This window comes from Macrobrachium rosenbergii, chromosome 13, assembly GCF_040412425.1.
Source record: "Macrobrachium rosenbergii isolate ZJJX-2024 chromosome 13, ASM4041242v1, whole genome shotgun sequence".
NCBI classification, from domain to species: domain Eukaryota; kingdom Metazoa; phylum Arthropoda; class Malacostraca; order Decapoda; family Palaemonidae; genus Macrobrachium; species Macrobrachium rosenbergii.
In genome coordinates, this window is record NC_089753.1 from 46,420,835 (window position 1) to 46,437,706 (window position 16,872).

Genomic DNA, 16,872 nt, shown 5'->3' on the forward strand with positions numbered 1-16,872 from the left:
GGAATCCTAAATCTCCCGGAGGAGGATTCGCCTCATGATTTAGACCCGGCATAGGGGCCTTTTCCATTGGTAGCTCAACGTCCGTGGCGGACGGAGTCTGGCACTGCTCAGTGCTCGCAAGTGGCACTGGCAGCAGTTGAGGTCAGGCATGCCTGACAAGGGGTCCGGAGGTGCAATACCTCTCGGACGACTTGGGTTTGGCTGCGGCAGAGATTCCTGCCCCAGCAGGAGATCGTAGCCTCTCAGTGAGTTTTGTTCGGGGGCGTCCGCTGGGCGTTGCTTGCTTGGGCAGCCCTCCCAATTTGTGGAGTGGTCTGCCCGCTTGCACGTCCTGCAGCGGTACTGCTCCTCCTGAATCTCTCTTCGCGGAGGGGGAGGACCTCTTGGTGGGCCAGCCCTTCGCGATTGGAGAGGGCTAGGCCTGAAATAGGTTGGGTGGCGCCCCTTCCGCGGACCACTTTGGTGGGCGGAAGGTGGAGGTTTGTCATTTTTGGGAGTTACAACTGGGGCCTCCGTGGAGGAGGTAACGTGGCTGCGGAGTGGCGTTGGTGACAGGCTTCCGCAGAGAAGATCCCGACCCAACAAGAAGGCCACTCCAGGCCGAATTCCACCTACCACGCCAAGGCGGTGGGGTATCGTGCCCCAAGGTGTCATAACCTGGAGTTGGACAGTAGGAACGGTAATGGTGTGGCCCTCTATCCACTTCATTTCCCACCGCGTTTCTTCGTCAACCATGGCACCGGCTGGCACTTGGGCCCTAGTGATCAGGCTAATGTCTGCCGCAGTGTCTACTGTGACCGGAAGGGTCACTGGCAGGCTAGTGCTCTGAAGAGGGGCCACCGAGATGAACTGGGTTTCCAGTCTCTCGGGGTAAAGGATCGGTGCGGACCAGCAGCAGAAAATGAAGTGCTGATTAGGTTGACAAATTTGGTGGTGGGGACATGATGTGGACAGGCCGGAGATCCAGCATTGTAGTGGCTAGCAGCCCCACAGGATTTGCACGGGCCTTTTGGATGGGCTCGGTGGCCTGCAGTAACTGTTGGAGGAGAGGGCTGAGCGGATGAATCGGGAGCGGAGTTCTGGCTGGTAGGGTTAGGCTGCTTATTAGTGCCGAGTTTGTATCGGCACTCAGCTTTCAGCGTGGCCCCCTTCTGCAATAGTTGCACAGGGTCTTGCTAGGCAGTCCCACTCTTCGGGCGAGTGGAGTTCGAGAGGTAGGCCGAGGGATGATTCGCTTCTGAGAGGTGCTATGCGACTGATTGAAGGTTTCCCACGAATCAGCCATGCGACAAGCTTCCATAAGTGTGGAGGGCTGTTTATCGTTAAGATATACTGCAAGGGGCCCTGGCACACATTGGAAAAGGTCTTCTAGCATGGTCCGATTGAAGAGATCCTCAAACGTCGTGCAGGCCAAGGAGTCGAACCAGCGCGTACTGGACTGGGTTTTGTGACATGCCCATTCCGTCCAAGACCAGCCGACTTCCTTGGCAAGACCTCGGAACCGTTGTCTCCATTTTTCTGGGGTTATCTCGTGAGGCCTTTGTAATGACTCTCACGAACTTCCGCCATGTTGCCTCTCTGGCTCTTCTCCAGTGAGCGAAGCGCTGCCTTGGCTTTTCCCTCCATATGCTTGGCTAGTATTAAGGCTCTCTCCGTCTCCGTGGTGCTGTAGTTATCGAAAAGAGCCTCGATCTCCTCCAGCCATGCTTCTGGCTCGTCCTCAGTCCACTTGGGGACTAGGGAATTGATGCTCGAAATTGGAGCGTTTGATGCAGCAGGTGTAGGACTGGAGGCTTGATGGCTAGCCATAGCTTCGGCATTCTCCATTTTCGCTCTCTCAAGCTCGAGCTCCTTCTCCTTTAGGGCTAACTCAGTTTCCTTGCAGGCTAACTCATGCTGTCTCCTTCTTTCTTCTCTTTCCTCTTCATATTGCCTTTGCTCGGCGTCATACACCCTTCGTTCTTCTTCATACTTCCTCTGCTCGGCTTCATACTTCCTTTGCTCGGCTTCATACTTCCTCTGCTCGAGTCTTTCTTCCTTCTCCCGCTTGGCCAAGTCGTCCACTTGCTCCTTAACCCAGGTAGTAAGTTCCGAGCCGGTGAGACCTGCTGCCGTCCCCAGCCCCAGGAAGGTTTTATAATGCTCTGCTGCCATGGTTCTGGTGGGGGAGGGCGTCTAACCGGGTCAAGTGGGCGTACTTGGGCAGCGAGGAAGTGTCTCTTCAATGACGTGGCACCCTTTCAAAAGGTGGCACTGTAGTTTGGGTGTGCCGTGTACAGGTCACACTGGTGGCACTCAGTATCCCTAGGCACTGGTGCAGGTTAGGTCCCAGAAGAACCTTCTCTTCTGTGTTCCCTTTTGTTTTCTTTAGTGGCACTTATGGTGCCAATGTGTTCCTAGGGACCCTCTACTGGAGTCCAACTAGGCTATATGGGAGGAAAGGCACTCTACATCCCCTGCAGAGTGCAACAATCGAATGAGAGAGAAAGGGAAGGTAAAAGAGAGAGAGAGAGAGAGAGATAGAGAAGTAAGCTATTCCAGTGATGACAGTGCTGCAAATTATTGGCACTGTGGAATAAAGTGAATTTGGGTTTCTTTTTTTTTTTTTTTTTTTTTTTCTTTAAAGATCCTCGTGAGTGGCTGGTCCCAGTACCGGCCCCAGTGCTGGCCCCTTCCTTTTTCAGAGGGTGAAAACTACTGTTTGCTTCGGTCTGGATAGCAGGCCTCACTCGTGACCGACAGTTTATCACTGTATTGTAATTACTCTTAACTTGTCCTCATCTATTGTGGGACAGAGGTGTTTCTTTTATTTTGTTTATTGTATTCAAATTAATTAGCCTAGTGTCGGCCGTTCTTTCTTTGAAGAGGGTCACGTACACTTAGGTTAGGAATGCTTACTTGAATGAGAGAGAGAGAGAGAGAGAGAGAGAGAGAGAGAGAGAGAGAGAGAGAGAGAGAGAGAGAGAGAGAGAGAGAGAGAGAGAGAGATTGATTTTCAATCAGCGAATTTCTTGCTGCTTGAGAACATGTAAACAAAGATTTTATACATGCACAATGGCATGGATCTTAATAAAATGATATAGATGCGTCGTCTTGGCTTCCTTAGGGATTACTTTATTATCTTAATTTTCCCGGGAGCCGACGTCACAAAAGTTTATCGTAAAAATTTTAAATTTTCTTTATATGATTTTTATAGTAGGTATTCGTATAGGAACTTGTGGTATTACTCCTAACTAAGGCCTATCTTTCCCTGCCTAAATTATCTTTTTTTTTTTTTTTTTTTTTTTTTTGTCTACCGAAGTCTGTCTAACTTCTACTACGCCGAGAAAGTAGTTCCAAAAGGGCTGGGAGCAGAGTGGTCACAACAGAGAATGACAATAACAAGGTCTTAAGATGGCGGAAAATCCCGTTAGGCCTAAATTTCAAAACAACCTCGCGGCGCGAAGGAAACCAAAATGGCCGTTCTCTCACAAACAGTTCGAACAATTTCAAAACAATCGTGCGAACACGGCGGAGGAATCCAAGATGGCGGGTATTTCCTTTTAGCACCAAATTCAAAATAACGCACGAAACAAATGCAGGTATCCAGATTTTACTTTAAATATACCACTCATGCATAGCGTTTTACGTTACGGATGGAAAACTAAATTACCAACAACTTTGTGTCTTTTGTTATCGTATTCTCACCCGGACATTAAACAAAGAATGAAAAGAGAGATGCTGGCTTGCCTGCGTAAATTTACGTTGTTGAACGGTACCTTTATTGTAAAATTACTATTTCAGTTCGTTTGCTACTTCACTGACACGGTTTTTGAATGATTCCCGCTATATGCAAACAATAACGATCGGAATTGCCGACGCGATTTCTAAATTACTTTGTGTACATGAAACAGGCTCCGCTTTTTCCGGCCTTAAGATACGTTATGGACGACTTAACTCGAATCCGAACACGGTACAATGTCCTTGTCTTAAACGTTATAAATTATGACTCTCTGCTCTGTTTCTACACCCTTCCTACCTATGCTAATTCTCGCTACACTTGTTATACTATTCTCTTTACTGCTTATTATTATGCCTCGTTCCTTGTTTGGAAGAATGAAATGGAGTTCGATATCTGACTTTTATCTTTTTTGGAATTAATGTAATTTAATTTCCTTTTCTCCAGATTCTTTCTCTAAAATGTACTTTAGATTCTACGCAAGGTCGCCAATGTTACGTGTGAGGGTCTTGGTTGATCATGTATTATTCAATTTACGTAATTCTTACGGCCCTGCAAACCAAGATTACACGTAACCTGCCACTTGAAGCCAAAAGTTAACCTCAAAGACAGTCGTTAATTAGCCAAAGGTCGCCAGTTAAGGGTTATTAACCTTAACAAAGAATATTTGAGATGAATTTGATTTTAAACGCAACGGTTCTTCCAAACATTCGACGCGAGGCATACAAAAGCATCGAGATTTAACCTGATTTTGCTTACCTAAATCCTAGGTATTTTACTGGAATAACGGGTTGAAGCTAACAATATAATAATTAGGCTTAATCTAGACTTTGTAAACACATATACTCTAAGTGGTGGCTGAAGGAAGAAAACAAAGAAAAAATGTGAAATACAGAAAAGTACTAGTCAATCGAAGCTTCAACAAGAATCGGACTTACCGTGAATGTCGAAGTCGCTGCGCAAAACGAGGGACCTCAGGAGTCGTATTCTGGCAGTCTTCCCAATTCACTAATTAAGTTAGGCGTAGGAGGAAAAGTAATAAGAACAAAGAATATCGTTCGGCACGCACGCAGCGTCACCCTGGTTCAGCGACGCTGGAATCTCTCTGACCCGACCTCGCCGTTCCCGCCAGGTGAGGGCTTATATCGCCCCGGGCAATCCGACCTTGACAAAGGCATCGTCGAATGCATAGAATAAAGCTTAAGGGCCACCATAACTAGGGGTCATTGAGCGTAAACCCTATCTGAGGCTTAGGTCCCTAATGCCCTAGCATATTTTGTTTACAAACTTTCCAGCCTATGCGGCGCCATTTGTCTACTGCGGTGATTGTTATTTTTGAATTGCCTAGCCTACCGGTGGCAGAGATGTTCTCTGTCGAGGTGAATTGGCCTAATATTCCTACACCTAACTACATCGAGGGCTAACAGCAGTAATATTTATAAAAATATATATATATATATATATATATATATATATATATATATATATATATATATATATATAATATATATTATTTAACAGATTCCCTGATGATGTAATAGTTATTACATAAACGTTGGAAATAAAGAATTATGCTGAAATTACGTTTCCATATATACATTTCATATATATATATATATATATATATATATATATATATATATATATATATATATATATATATATATATATATATATATATATATATAAAACAGGTATTCCCCACTTACGATGGGGTTAGGTTCCAAAAAACCCATCGTTTGTTGAAAAAATCGTAACTCGAATATGGCCTAGCCTACACTTGGGTAATCAGTACCATCTATGTATATGGTAGCCTAGCCTAACCTACACAGTATACTTTATACATATATGGTATAGTAATTGTTAGTGTCAGCTAATTCTGCAGGTTCAATGCAGATTGACATAAGTCAGTATTAAGAGAAATTGAATAACAAACGAGGCCTAGCCTGCACTTTCGTATATCATATACGGTAGACTAGCCTACATTATACTGTATTCTATTTTCAGATAACACCGTATTATACAAACATCAAAATAACGAATGCGCATCATTTCCATGGATCTTTTAAAAAGTTATGCTTTACTACACTGCATCCAATCGTAAATATTCTTATATTGCTTTTGCATTATAAATTCCGATCATAGCGATCAAATGTTTTGGTTTGAGAATTGATCACACGGTCTTTATTTCGCCGCATTTAACTTGGTTCAGAGGGCATTTCTTGCTTCTAGTTAGCGTAAATGAATCTCTAGATACTTTATTTATAAGGGACATATATATTTTTCGTTATACGAAGTGTTTTTAAGTCGAAATATAATTTAAATATGTCTCGTTGTGAAATTAATTTAGCCCGCTTTTTCATTAATAGATGACGTTGGCGGCTGGCCGTTTGTTTTGTGTAAAAAAAAAAAATCAAGATTCCGTTCGTTATTTTCTCTTGATTTCATCATCATACTATGAGCTTTTCGTATTTATCTTTTATCGGCGTGAAAACAGCAGTAATATGTGTTCTTTCATGTCCAGTAGTTTTGATTGAAATACTTTCCAATTTTATTTGCTGTCGAGTTTCATCCATGAACATTCTTTTCTCAGCTTCAACTACAACTTGCAGCTTAAATTTACTGTAGCAGTATATTTCCTTACTGATCTTTTCTCCAAAGCGGATAAGGGTAGTGTAAAAACATACCAGTACTTAACGTCATTTTTAACATAACTATGATAATTGTTTAACCATACAATGGTTGAAATACAAGCAAAACAGTTATCCGATTCGGTTATTAGCAAAACAACAGAGTCTCGTTCGGTTGTTTATGGCTGTACGCATTTTTGCAAGAGTATAAGGTTACTAACAATACTTTTATCATTCTCTTACTTTTTAACTAGAAGATGGAATAAAGAGATGGAGAAAAAGAAGTTGGTCTATTGTAAGTTGGTCTCTCTTGCTGCCTGATTCTACGGCAACTGTGGTGTACGCTGTTGCCTGTGCCTGCTCGAAATTTTAAAATATTTTCTAAATATTGTCGTACTGGTATTAATTGCTAACTCCATCGTAAACTCGAATTATCGTAAGACAAATTATCGTCACTCGTGCACTACCTGTATTTACAAACGGACAAAAATTGCAAACTAACACTGACCTATTTTAACTTCCGACACAACGAGCAAGTGAGGTCAGCTCATTGAATTAATGTACCTATTCCAGCCTCTTGGGCCAACGTATCGCATAATCGTACGCTGCCTGATTGTACGTTGTTGCCGCGCCAGTCGCCTGCAAAATTTAAAAATACGTATTTTTCAAAATATTGTCATATCGATATTAATTGCTACCCCATCGTAAAAGCAAATTATCGTAAATTATCGAATCATAAAAACTCGAGCACTACATGTATATATATATATATATATATATATATATATATATATATATATATATATATATATATATATATATATATATATATATATATTAATATATATATATATATATATATATATATATTAATATATATATATATATATATATATATATATATATATATTAATATATATATATATATATATTATATATATATATATATATATATATATATATATTAATATATATATATATATATATATATATATATATATATATATATATATATATATATATATATATATATATATATATATATATATATAATCAGTGTAAAGGCGGACCATGGAAACGTACTACTAATTTCAGCGTAATTCTTTATTTCCAACGTTTCATAATAACTTTATTACATTATCAGGGAATCTGTTAAATAATGAATAAAATTATTTTAAAAATTGCTCTAAAAATCAATACAATTCATAAAATACAGCACAGTTAGAATACAAGATAAAAAAATGAAAAAAAGGACATAAAAGTAAAATCAAAGACCGCTAACTGACACCAAGAAGGCAGAATGCATAAATAAAAAGTTAACTCGGGTAGAGCTGAGTGAAGGAGGTCTATGTATTTAACTGGGAAACCAGTTGTTTAATAAATAATGATTCCGGGATAGGCAGTTCGCATGCATTGGTTGTTTGGCCTATGACACAGAAATCATTTGTATCAGTATATGTTTTACAGTTTTTTGAATGTTTGGGATTGGAGAGCCTACAGTCAGTACGGAAACTTAATCCCTGATGAGAGTCGATTCTGACCCTCAGTAACCTCCTTGTGGATCCGACATATGTCCCAGAGTTACACTTAGGGCAAGTATACTTATATACCACGTTAAAGGTCAAAAGCGGGTTTAATCTATTTTTGTATCTGAGATCGAGTCCTACTTAGATAGTTACACAGAACCCTGACGGGACATAAAAGTAATTCGTCAGGGTCATGACCAACAAAATCTCCAAGTGAAGGGATGGATAAAGACTCAAATCTGTCATTGTGAACGGAGGGATTTTGAGTCTTAGCCACAAATTCTGGGACAAATTCGAAGGCTACTGACTCCCAACCCCTCATGTGTTTAACATCAAAAGAAAGTCCGTGCAGTTCACGGACTCTCTTTGACAAGGGCAAGGATTAAAGGAAAACCATCTTGAGGGTTAAATCTCTGCCTGATAAAGCTCTTAATTGTCCATATGGACTATGTGTGAGACTGATAAGTACCAGTGTTAGGTCCCAATTCAAAGGTTTAAGATCTCTCGGGGAACAGAACTGCTCAAAACTCGAAGCACGGAAATTTCCCACAAAGAAGAAAGGTCTACATCCTTCAAGTGCAGAACCAAACCTAGAGCAGCCCTGTATTCCTTGATGGCTGACACTAAGAGAAGTTTCTCCATAGGAAAATGAGGAAGTCTACTACTTGTTGAATAGTAGTTTTGACTGGAGAGAGACCCTGTTAACTACACCAATCACAGTGGCGGCCCACTTCCCCTGATACACAGCTGTAGAAGACCTCCTAAGGTAATCCGACATTTCCGTTGCTGCTCTACAAGAAAAGCCTTACGCTCGCAGGAGATGCTGGATAGGCTCCAACCGTGAAGAGATAGGGAGGTGAAATCTCTCGATGTGCGGCATAGAAGGTTGTGCAAATCTCTCTCTCTCGGTGCTTCTGTCAGTAAGGTTAGAAGAGCAGGATACCATTCTGTGTGTGGCTACAAGGGTCATCCTGAGGTTCAGAGAAATCATCACTCGGTTGATGACTTGGCGTATTAGACAAAAGGGGAGAAAGGCGTAGGCATCCAGATTGTCCCAAGGATGTTGGAGGGCATCCTCCACCACAGCCCAGGGATCTGGAATGACTGAACAAATTACCTCTAGTTTCTTGTTATGTCTTGTTGCAAATAGGTCTATTGATGGCCTTCCCCACAGATGAAAAAGTCTTTCCACCACTTCCTGGTGCAGTGACCAGTTCCCAGAACCTGACCCCGGCAACTCAGCTTGTCCGCCATGATGTCATTCTTGCCTGAGATGTATCTGGCAGAGAGAGAGTCACTAAGTGAGAGACCGCTCACTGGTGCAGTTGCACTGTCAAGTCATGAAGATGACAAGACACTAGCCCCCCGTCTGTTGACACGCTACCACTGTAGTGTTGTTGGACATTAGTACCATGGAGTGCCCTGTTACCCTTTCTTGAAATTCCTGAAGTGCTAGGAAGGCTGCTCTAAACTCCAGGATATTGATATGACTCCGTCTTGGTGATCCCACACCCCTGATGTTAGGAGATCTTCCAAGTGTGCTTCCCAACCCTCATACGAGGTGTCTGAGAACAGAAGAATCTCTAGAGGGGGAGAATGAAGAGGCACTCCTATGATCAGGTTCCTGTCATCCAACCATCAAGCTAGGTCCTTCCTCACTTCTTCTGAAAGTGGAACTAGGAACAAGGGAGGATCCTTTGAAGGGGACCAAAATTCCTTTAATCTCCATTTGAGTGATCAAATGTGTAGTCGACCATGAGGAACTAGCTTCTCCAAGGACAACAGGAAACCTAGAATGACCTGCCACTGACAAGCAGGCTGCTTCTGTTCAGGTTCAGACAGGAAGAACTGGGCAAAGTTCCTGAACTTCTCTAATCATTGGTCTGAAGGGAATACTCTCGCTGCTGTTGTCAATCAGCATGGCCAGATAAAGAATTCTTTGACTGGGCATGAGGTTTGACTTTTCCAAATTTATCACGATGCCTAAGCAATGACAAAATTGAAGATGGTCCCTGTCTTGGATTAACTTTACCTGAGAATCTTCCAGCACTAGCCAGTCAGTGAGGTATCTTAAGACCCATATTTCTTGAGAATGTGCCCATGTTGAAACTAGGGTGAACACTGGTGAAGACTTGTGGAGCAGTAGAAAGACCGAAGCAAGAACCTTGAATTGGTAAACTATCTCTCCCATTCTCCCATACTGAAGCAAAGATACTTCCGGAAGATTGATGGATTGGAATCTGGAAATACACATCTTTAAATCCATTGAGCATGAAATTGTTCTCCCTGATGGCTTGAAGAACTGTGCGAGGAGTTTCCATTCTGAACCACCGTGTCTTCCTGATGAAAAGGTTGAGAATTGACAGGCCTATTACTGGTCTCCAATTGCCCGTAGCTTTGGGAACCAGAAAGACAGCTGTAAAATCCTGGAGATATGTTCCTCACAATCTCCATGGCTCCTTTTTCCATCATTTTCTTCACTTTGTCTTGAAGAACTAGATGCTTTGCCAAACCTAGAGAGTAAGTTAATTGGTGAAGTGGACACTACACTCAGAGAGTGGGGGAGGAAACTCGAAGGGGAGTAGATATCCCATCCGAATGACATCTACTACCCTGGTTTCCACCCCGAACTGCTACCAAGTTGTCCAATGGCTTGCCAGGCACCCCCCACCCATGGCAGCAAGTTGGGAGGAGCGCCCTCTCTACCGTCTACCTCCCTGGAAGAGCGGTGTTGAAAGGGTCACTGCTGAGGATTTGGAGATGAATGACAAGCCCTGCAAGGAACTGTCGTGATTTGAGACTAATTTCGGGAGACATAGGAAGATGTTTGAGGTATGGATTTAGAAGTGCCAGCACAAGAAGGAATGGACGACCTTGAGACAGCTTGATGCACTAGCCTGCCATTATTATCTGCTCTTTGTCTATTGATTGCCAAGTCTAGCTGGTCTTTTGGAAACAAAGACGTAGAACTTAAAATATCTCCATTCCTCAAGGCTAACACTGAATCAGTACTTATGGACCTCAAGAACTTGGAGAGGGCAGAATCCCTTCTTTTAAGCAGCCAGTTGGCTCACATGTTAGCTGTTAGATTGGTCAAGTAAGAGATGGTTTCCCAACCACTGTAACAATCCAATGAAGGAGGCATTGTCTTCAAGAGGTGGCTATCGCAGTGGAAGAGATCTTTGCCACTGCCATTGACCACAGGTCTAACCATGCAACAGCCTGGAAGGCCAATGAAGCAGTTGCTTCAATGTTGCAGATTCCTGAAAGGTGAAGGATGTGCCCTCTGCCTTGACTTGGTCGAAGGATATACCTGTGTCTAACCGAACTAGGTCTGGATTGACTTGCTTTGGTTGCAAAGCATCCATTGAAGTTGCATAAAATCATTTATGTCAGGGGAGAGGTGGAGGTAGTAACTTGAAAGACCTACTGGAATGTAAAGAGTTATCCTAACCTGAGATTAGAGAATTCACTTGTTTAAGATTCCACCTAGCAAGGCTTTGATACCCGAAGATAAATCCGAATTAGTTGCCAGTCTCTTCAGCTAAGTCGTTACAACCATGAATTAACTCAATGACTTCAGCATAGGAAGTTAGGAACTCTTGATTGTCTGCATCCTCCACATCCTCACCTCGAGAGTCACGATCCAGCCTGTTGGCTAAGTCAGGCTTAGTAAAAACGTCTTGATTTTTTACTGGAGTGTAGGGTCTTACAGGGCCTAAGACTTTCCTTGGGGCCTATAAGTCTTTAGGGCAAGTTGAACCTTGTCTTGGTCTTGATCCCACCCAAGGGAATGGGTGATGAGATAATGAATGTCGTGATAGGTTACGAGATTGTGAAGGACTTCTGTGACGTGAAGATCAGTCACAAGAGCACAAATCTCGGTCACGGACACATGAGCAAGTGTGTTGATTGGGAGGAGATGAATGATATGATTTGGTAGTAGGCCGTGCAGGACTCGTGCTACATTTAGCTTGGTCATGGCCATGTGAACGGGAGTGTGAATCGTGGTCACGTCCATGTGAGCGACTGTCACGTGTGGCTCGGTCATGGCCATGTGAACAGGAGCACAAATCATGGTCATCTCTAGGGGAATGTGAACAGGAATGATGATGTGAAGATGAAGGTCAAGGAATGTTGCGCTACCTCGAAGGGCTTTCAGTAAGTGAGACATGGACGTGAGAGGAAGGAGACCTCCGGGGAGAGGGATCCTGCACTTTTGACTTCTTGATGGGGGCCTCGTCATCCTTCCTGCGGACCTGAGGAACACTTGCACCTGGAGAAGAAACAACAGATACCTTCTGTGGAGGAGTGCAGTCTGTAGGTTTGATGGTCCTAGAGGACAAATCTGTCTAAAATCACCTCAGCATGGGAGTCATCAACTGGTCGTGAGCAATCGGAAACGGCAGAAGGAACACGTACATGTGACTTAATGGGAGAATGGGTCTGAGAGGTAACTTGAGCAGAAGCACGAACAGATTCGGCACAGGCATGTTTGGTTGAATGTAGAACAACTACCGGAAAAGAATAACAAGACTCCGAGGAGGATTCACGAATCTTCTTACTTGGAGGGGCTACGAAGTCTCTCTTCCTTCAACGTCTGACAGGGATGGACGGAGCAGACAAAGAGGTTGATGATGAAGATTAAGAAGACGACAAAGAAGGGGATCTAAGATGGCCCTTCTTGGATTCCTTGATCTCTGAATGATTGAACATCTTCATAAAAATACCTTCAACTTTATCAAAAATAGTCTGAATGAGAGAGTCATAAGGTATGGATGTGGAAGTTGGTTCAATGGCATGGCTGATTGCACGGAGCAGGGAGCGGAGAGAGTTGTTGACAGCTGAGAAGACGCTACAGGGTCTGACACTCTGGCAGCCAACCGAGGGAGAGGCGTAGTAAGATGAGATGACGTCATAGAGACAGTAGACTTGGAAACTGTCATGGCGGTCGAAACTGGAATGCAGGAGGGCATACAGTGAGCAATAGGCCAGAAAGGGTTGGTACTCTTGGTAGGCCTAGGGCAGTGGTTCCCAACATGGGGGCATATGCCCACCAGGGGTTAATTTGATTTTTAAGGAAGGCAGTTCGAGAATGTTTAAACCAAGTTAATAATGGCCTTTTAGGGGGGCATTAAGATTTTAAGAGGTGATTAGGTAGGGGATGGCCAAAAAAAGGTTGGGAACCACTGGCCTAGAGAGTCCCAACACTCGGTCATCCTCCATGCATCTCCTCCTGAAAAACTGCACTAGGGGAGCAGCCTCCTCCCTTGGGGGGGGGGGAACTCCCCCAAGATAACAGGGGCAGCCATATCAATCCAATCTTCTAAAGCTGAAGCAATAGAAGAATGTGAGGGAGTAAAATCTTTATGAGAAGAAGAAGCAACGCGAGCAAGATTTTGGTAGAGAAGAGCCAGAATGAGAATGAAAAGATGCAGTTGCTGCCACCGAGGAAACAAAGCCTTCTCAAGATGGTAGAGCCAACTTGCTTCTATATCCTCTTCTTATCAGAATTCTTCCATTGCTTAGGAGACCAATCAACACACTCTGGACATGGGTTACTTACGTTACAGACGTTAGATCTACACCTGCTACAAGTAGAATGGGGGTCTTTCACGAAGGAAGGTAGAAAATGGGAGCAGGGAGATGAGTCATGGGTTTGCTTACTCAAAGTAGTAAACACATAAATACACAAAATCACACAGATCAAACAAGCGTGCGCGTGTGCACACACACACACAGAAATAAAAAAAACAGGATCCAATGGCGTAATGCAGGCAGGAAGGACAGCAACCGGCTTCTAGGCAGAGAGTGCAGCAGCCCAACCTGATCTGAAGGCGGTCAAGAGAAAACTGACATGATAGACCCAGGATGGGTTAATGTATGTCAGGTACCCCTCCTCCTTACCGCCATCTTGGGTAACTCCCAGTGCCACCAAATTCCTTGTAATTTTTTAACCAGACTCCAGCAGGCACTAGAGAATTTTCCCTGATGTTAAGACCAAAGGTTTGTTCTGTATATGAACAAACCAACTTATGCCCACTGTGTGATTGACATAATCCCTGGACACAGAGGCTAAACAGAATAAGCAAAGTTGAAGAACCAGTGGCTTCTTGCCCCAGTGGAAATATTCTGGTTTTTACCTTAAGACACAATTTGCTGCCATCTGGTAGTTACTTGGGCCACATAGTCTCCTGATGTGTCTTTTATACACTGTAACAAAAATGTATGCATTAACTACAAGATGAGCAAGATTTGCTATGGGACAAATAGGAAACAATCTTTACATTGCCTGCCTTGCATACTAATGCAAGAAATGCCTTGTACACACCCCAAAAACTTTGTTGTAACATCCATCATTAAGTCATTTACCTTATAGTCATCACTGCATTGATCCTTGAACTGGTGAATCAAAGAGACTTCTCTCATCAACTGCTTCTTTTCACAACAATGATTCATCAGCAGCACATTGACCTCCATATAGATATAACCACTTTCACACAAGAAATTATGTAGTTCCTGAAGACCAGGCCTGTCCATTCCTACTCTTCCACCCTACCAAGCAAACACTTGCAGTATTCCTCTCCTCATTCCTTTCAAATTATCAGAATTCTGTCAATTTTCACCAACCAGTGGTCCTCCATCCTCTCCATATGACCAACCAATGTGAAGCATCTTTTGAACTCTTGTTAGCCTTTCTACCACCTTTATTACTTCCTGATCCTGATAGTTATACACTAGCACCTCATACCTCTTCTGTAGTTATTGTGGCTGGCTACTAACAGTGCCTATTAGTATACACAGAATGACTTGTTATTATACCAACTTATGCCCGGTCTGTAGTTATCCTAGTGACCATATATTTTCGTGTCTAAGACGACCTTAGATAAGACGAGGTAAAAAAAAATCATGTCAACTTTTCGTGAATTTATCTTATATCTGTAGTATAAGGCAACTGCTAAATTACAAAACCATCTGTGTATAGGCTAGCTTTTGCAACAACAGGTATCTTATGAAATATTGGTTATGCAAAGATGTTATTAAAAATGCTGTTTTACTTACTTTATCCTTAGAAATTCAAAATACCGTATATACTTGCGTATCATGCAGCTTTTGAAGACCTAATTTTGAAGCTAATTTTAAGGGGGTGGCATCATACACAAAAATTAGTGTATGTAATATTCACATATTAGTATTGTGTTATACAAACATAATGAATATGCATATTTTCCATGGATCTTTTAACAAGTTATGCTTTACTTCACTGTATCCAGTAATATTGTATGTATTCGCATATTACTAATTGTATTATAAAATACAAACATAGCGATCATGCGCCATTTGCATTGTTTAGGTTTTCATGAAGGTGGACAATGATACCTTCCGGGAATTTTTGTTTCGACATCAATTCAATTTCCTTGTAAAGATAACCATGGGGGGGTAGGTTCCGTCCCATTTGTTAAATACGTTAAAGCAACAATAAAATGTGTTTTTTCATGCCCAGTAGTTTTGACTAAAATAGTTTTCTCTCCAATATTATTTACAGTCGAGTTTGATGCCATATCGAAGTTTAGGAGTTTAATCCATGTTGCCAATGCACGATAATTTGTAGTCATTAACGCTTGAACGTTGTTTTCTCAGATTCAGCTACAACTTGCAGCTTAAATTTAGCAGTATATTTCCTTGCGATCTTTTCTCCAAAGCGAATGAGGGTATAATATATATCAGTCCTATTCTACTTAACGTCATTTGTAACATTACTACTGTAATTGTTTACTATCGTACGATAGTACGAATAGTAAACAAGCAAAACAGCTGTTGTTATCTGACTCGGTTGTTCATAGCAAAACAGTTGTTCCTCGTTCGGTTGTTTATGGCTGTACTCGTTTACTCAGCGAGTATAACATAACTAACGATACCTTTATCATTCGCTTTTACTTCTGTAACTTATTTAACTGGATGATGGGATAAAGAGATGGAGTAAATGAGGTTAGTCCATAGTAATTTTTCATGGGTGAAAATTTGGGGGTCTCACGATGCATGAGATCGCGCGTTAACGAGTATATACGCTAAACGAAATATAGTTGATTCTACATCATGTTTTTCCTATACACGTCACCTAGAAGGGAAACATTGTTTTGTTTGTTTATGTTTCATCGCCAAACATAAGCAACCCCTAACAACAAGATGATAAAGTACGATAATTATAGTAGATAATTATCGTTAGTATGACTGAATTGTTGTAAACAGTTACAAACAGCCTGAATTTTTAATTAAAAATGAATATTACGTTGTTCTAAATGTTATTACTACCGTAATTACACTACGTTACCGAAAGATAAAGGTTGCTGTGAGCGCAACCATAACTCGATATTTAGGCTACATTTTGTCAGCTGGCCTCGCATAGATAAAAGTTGATTTCATTGATATGGAATTATTCCTCGAATAGGCTATTTATTATGAAGATATGCCAATAATATATAAGGTAAAAAAGGTTTTATTACCTTTATTATCAGTTTATTTCATAATGCAAATCTTTTCATGTATGTAGGTGGTTATCGCACCGAGGCCAAGGCCACCCTACCGGTAAACATCACTTAGAATTCAAGGTTTGATTTTTAGAATTTTAGTATAAGACGACCTCCAATTTTTAGGGGTGAATTTTATGATTTAAAGGTTGTCTTATAGGCAGAAATATACAGTACTTACACTTTGGGGTTGACATAATCCCTGGACACAGAGGCTCAACAAAATAAGCAAAGTTGAAAAACCAATGCTTCTTACTCCAGTGGAAATATCCAGGGTTTTACCTGAAAACATAATTTGCTGCCATCTGGTAGAGTCACTTGGGCCACAGTTTCTTTTACATACTGTAACAAAAATGTATACAGTAACTACAAAATAAGCAAGATTGGCTATGGTACAAATACAAAACAATCATTACATTGCCTGCCTTGCATACTAATGCAAGAAATGCCACATACTCACCCCAAAAAGA

At 41.8% G+C, this 16,872-nt stretch overlaps 1 protein-coding gene across 2 annotated transcripts in view; it reads left to right on the forward strand.

Moving 5' to 3' along the window:
• LOC136845268 (genetic suppressor element 1-like) overlaps positions 1–16,872 on the forward strand; it is a 641,960-nt gene that overhangs the window by 622,294 nt on the left and 2,794 nt on the right. The gene's annotated exons all lie outside the window — the stretch shown is intronic.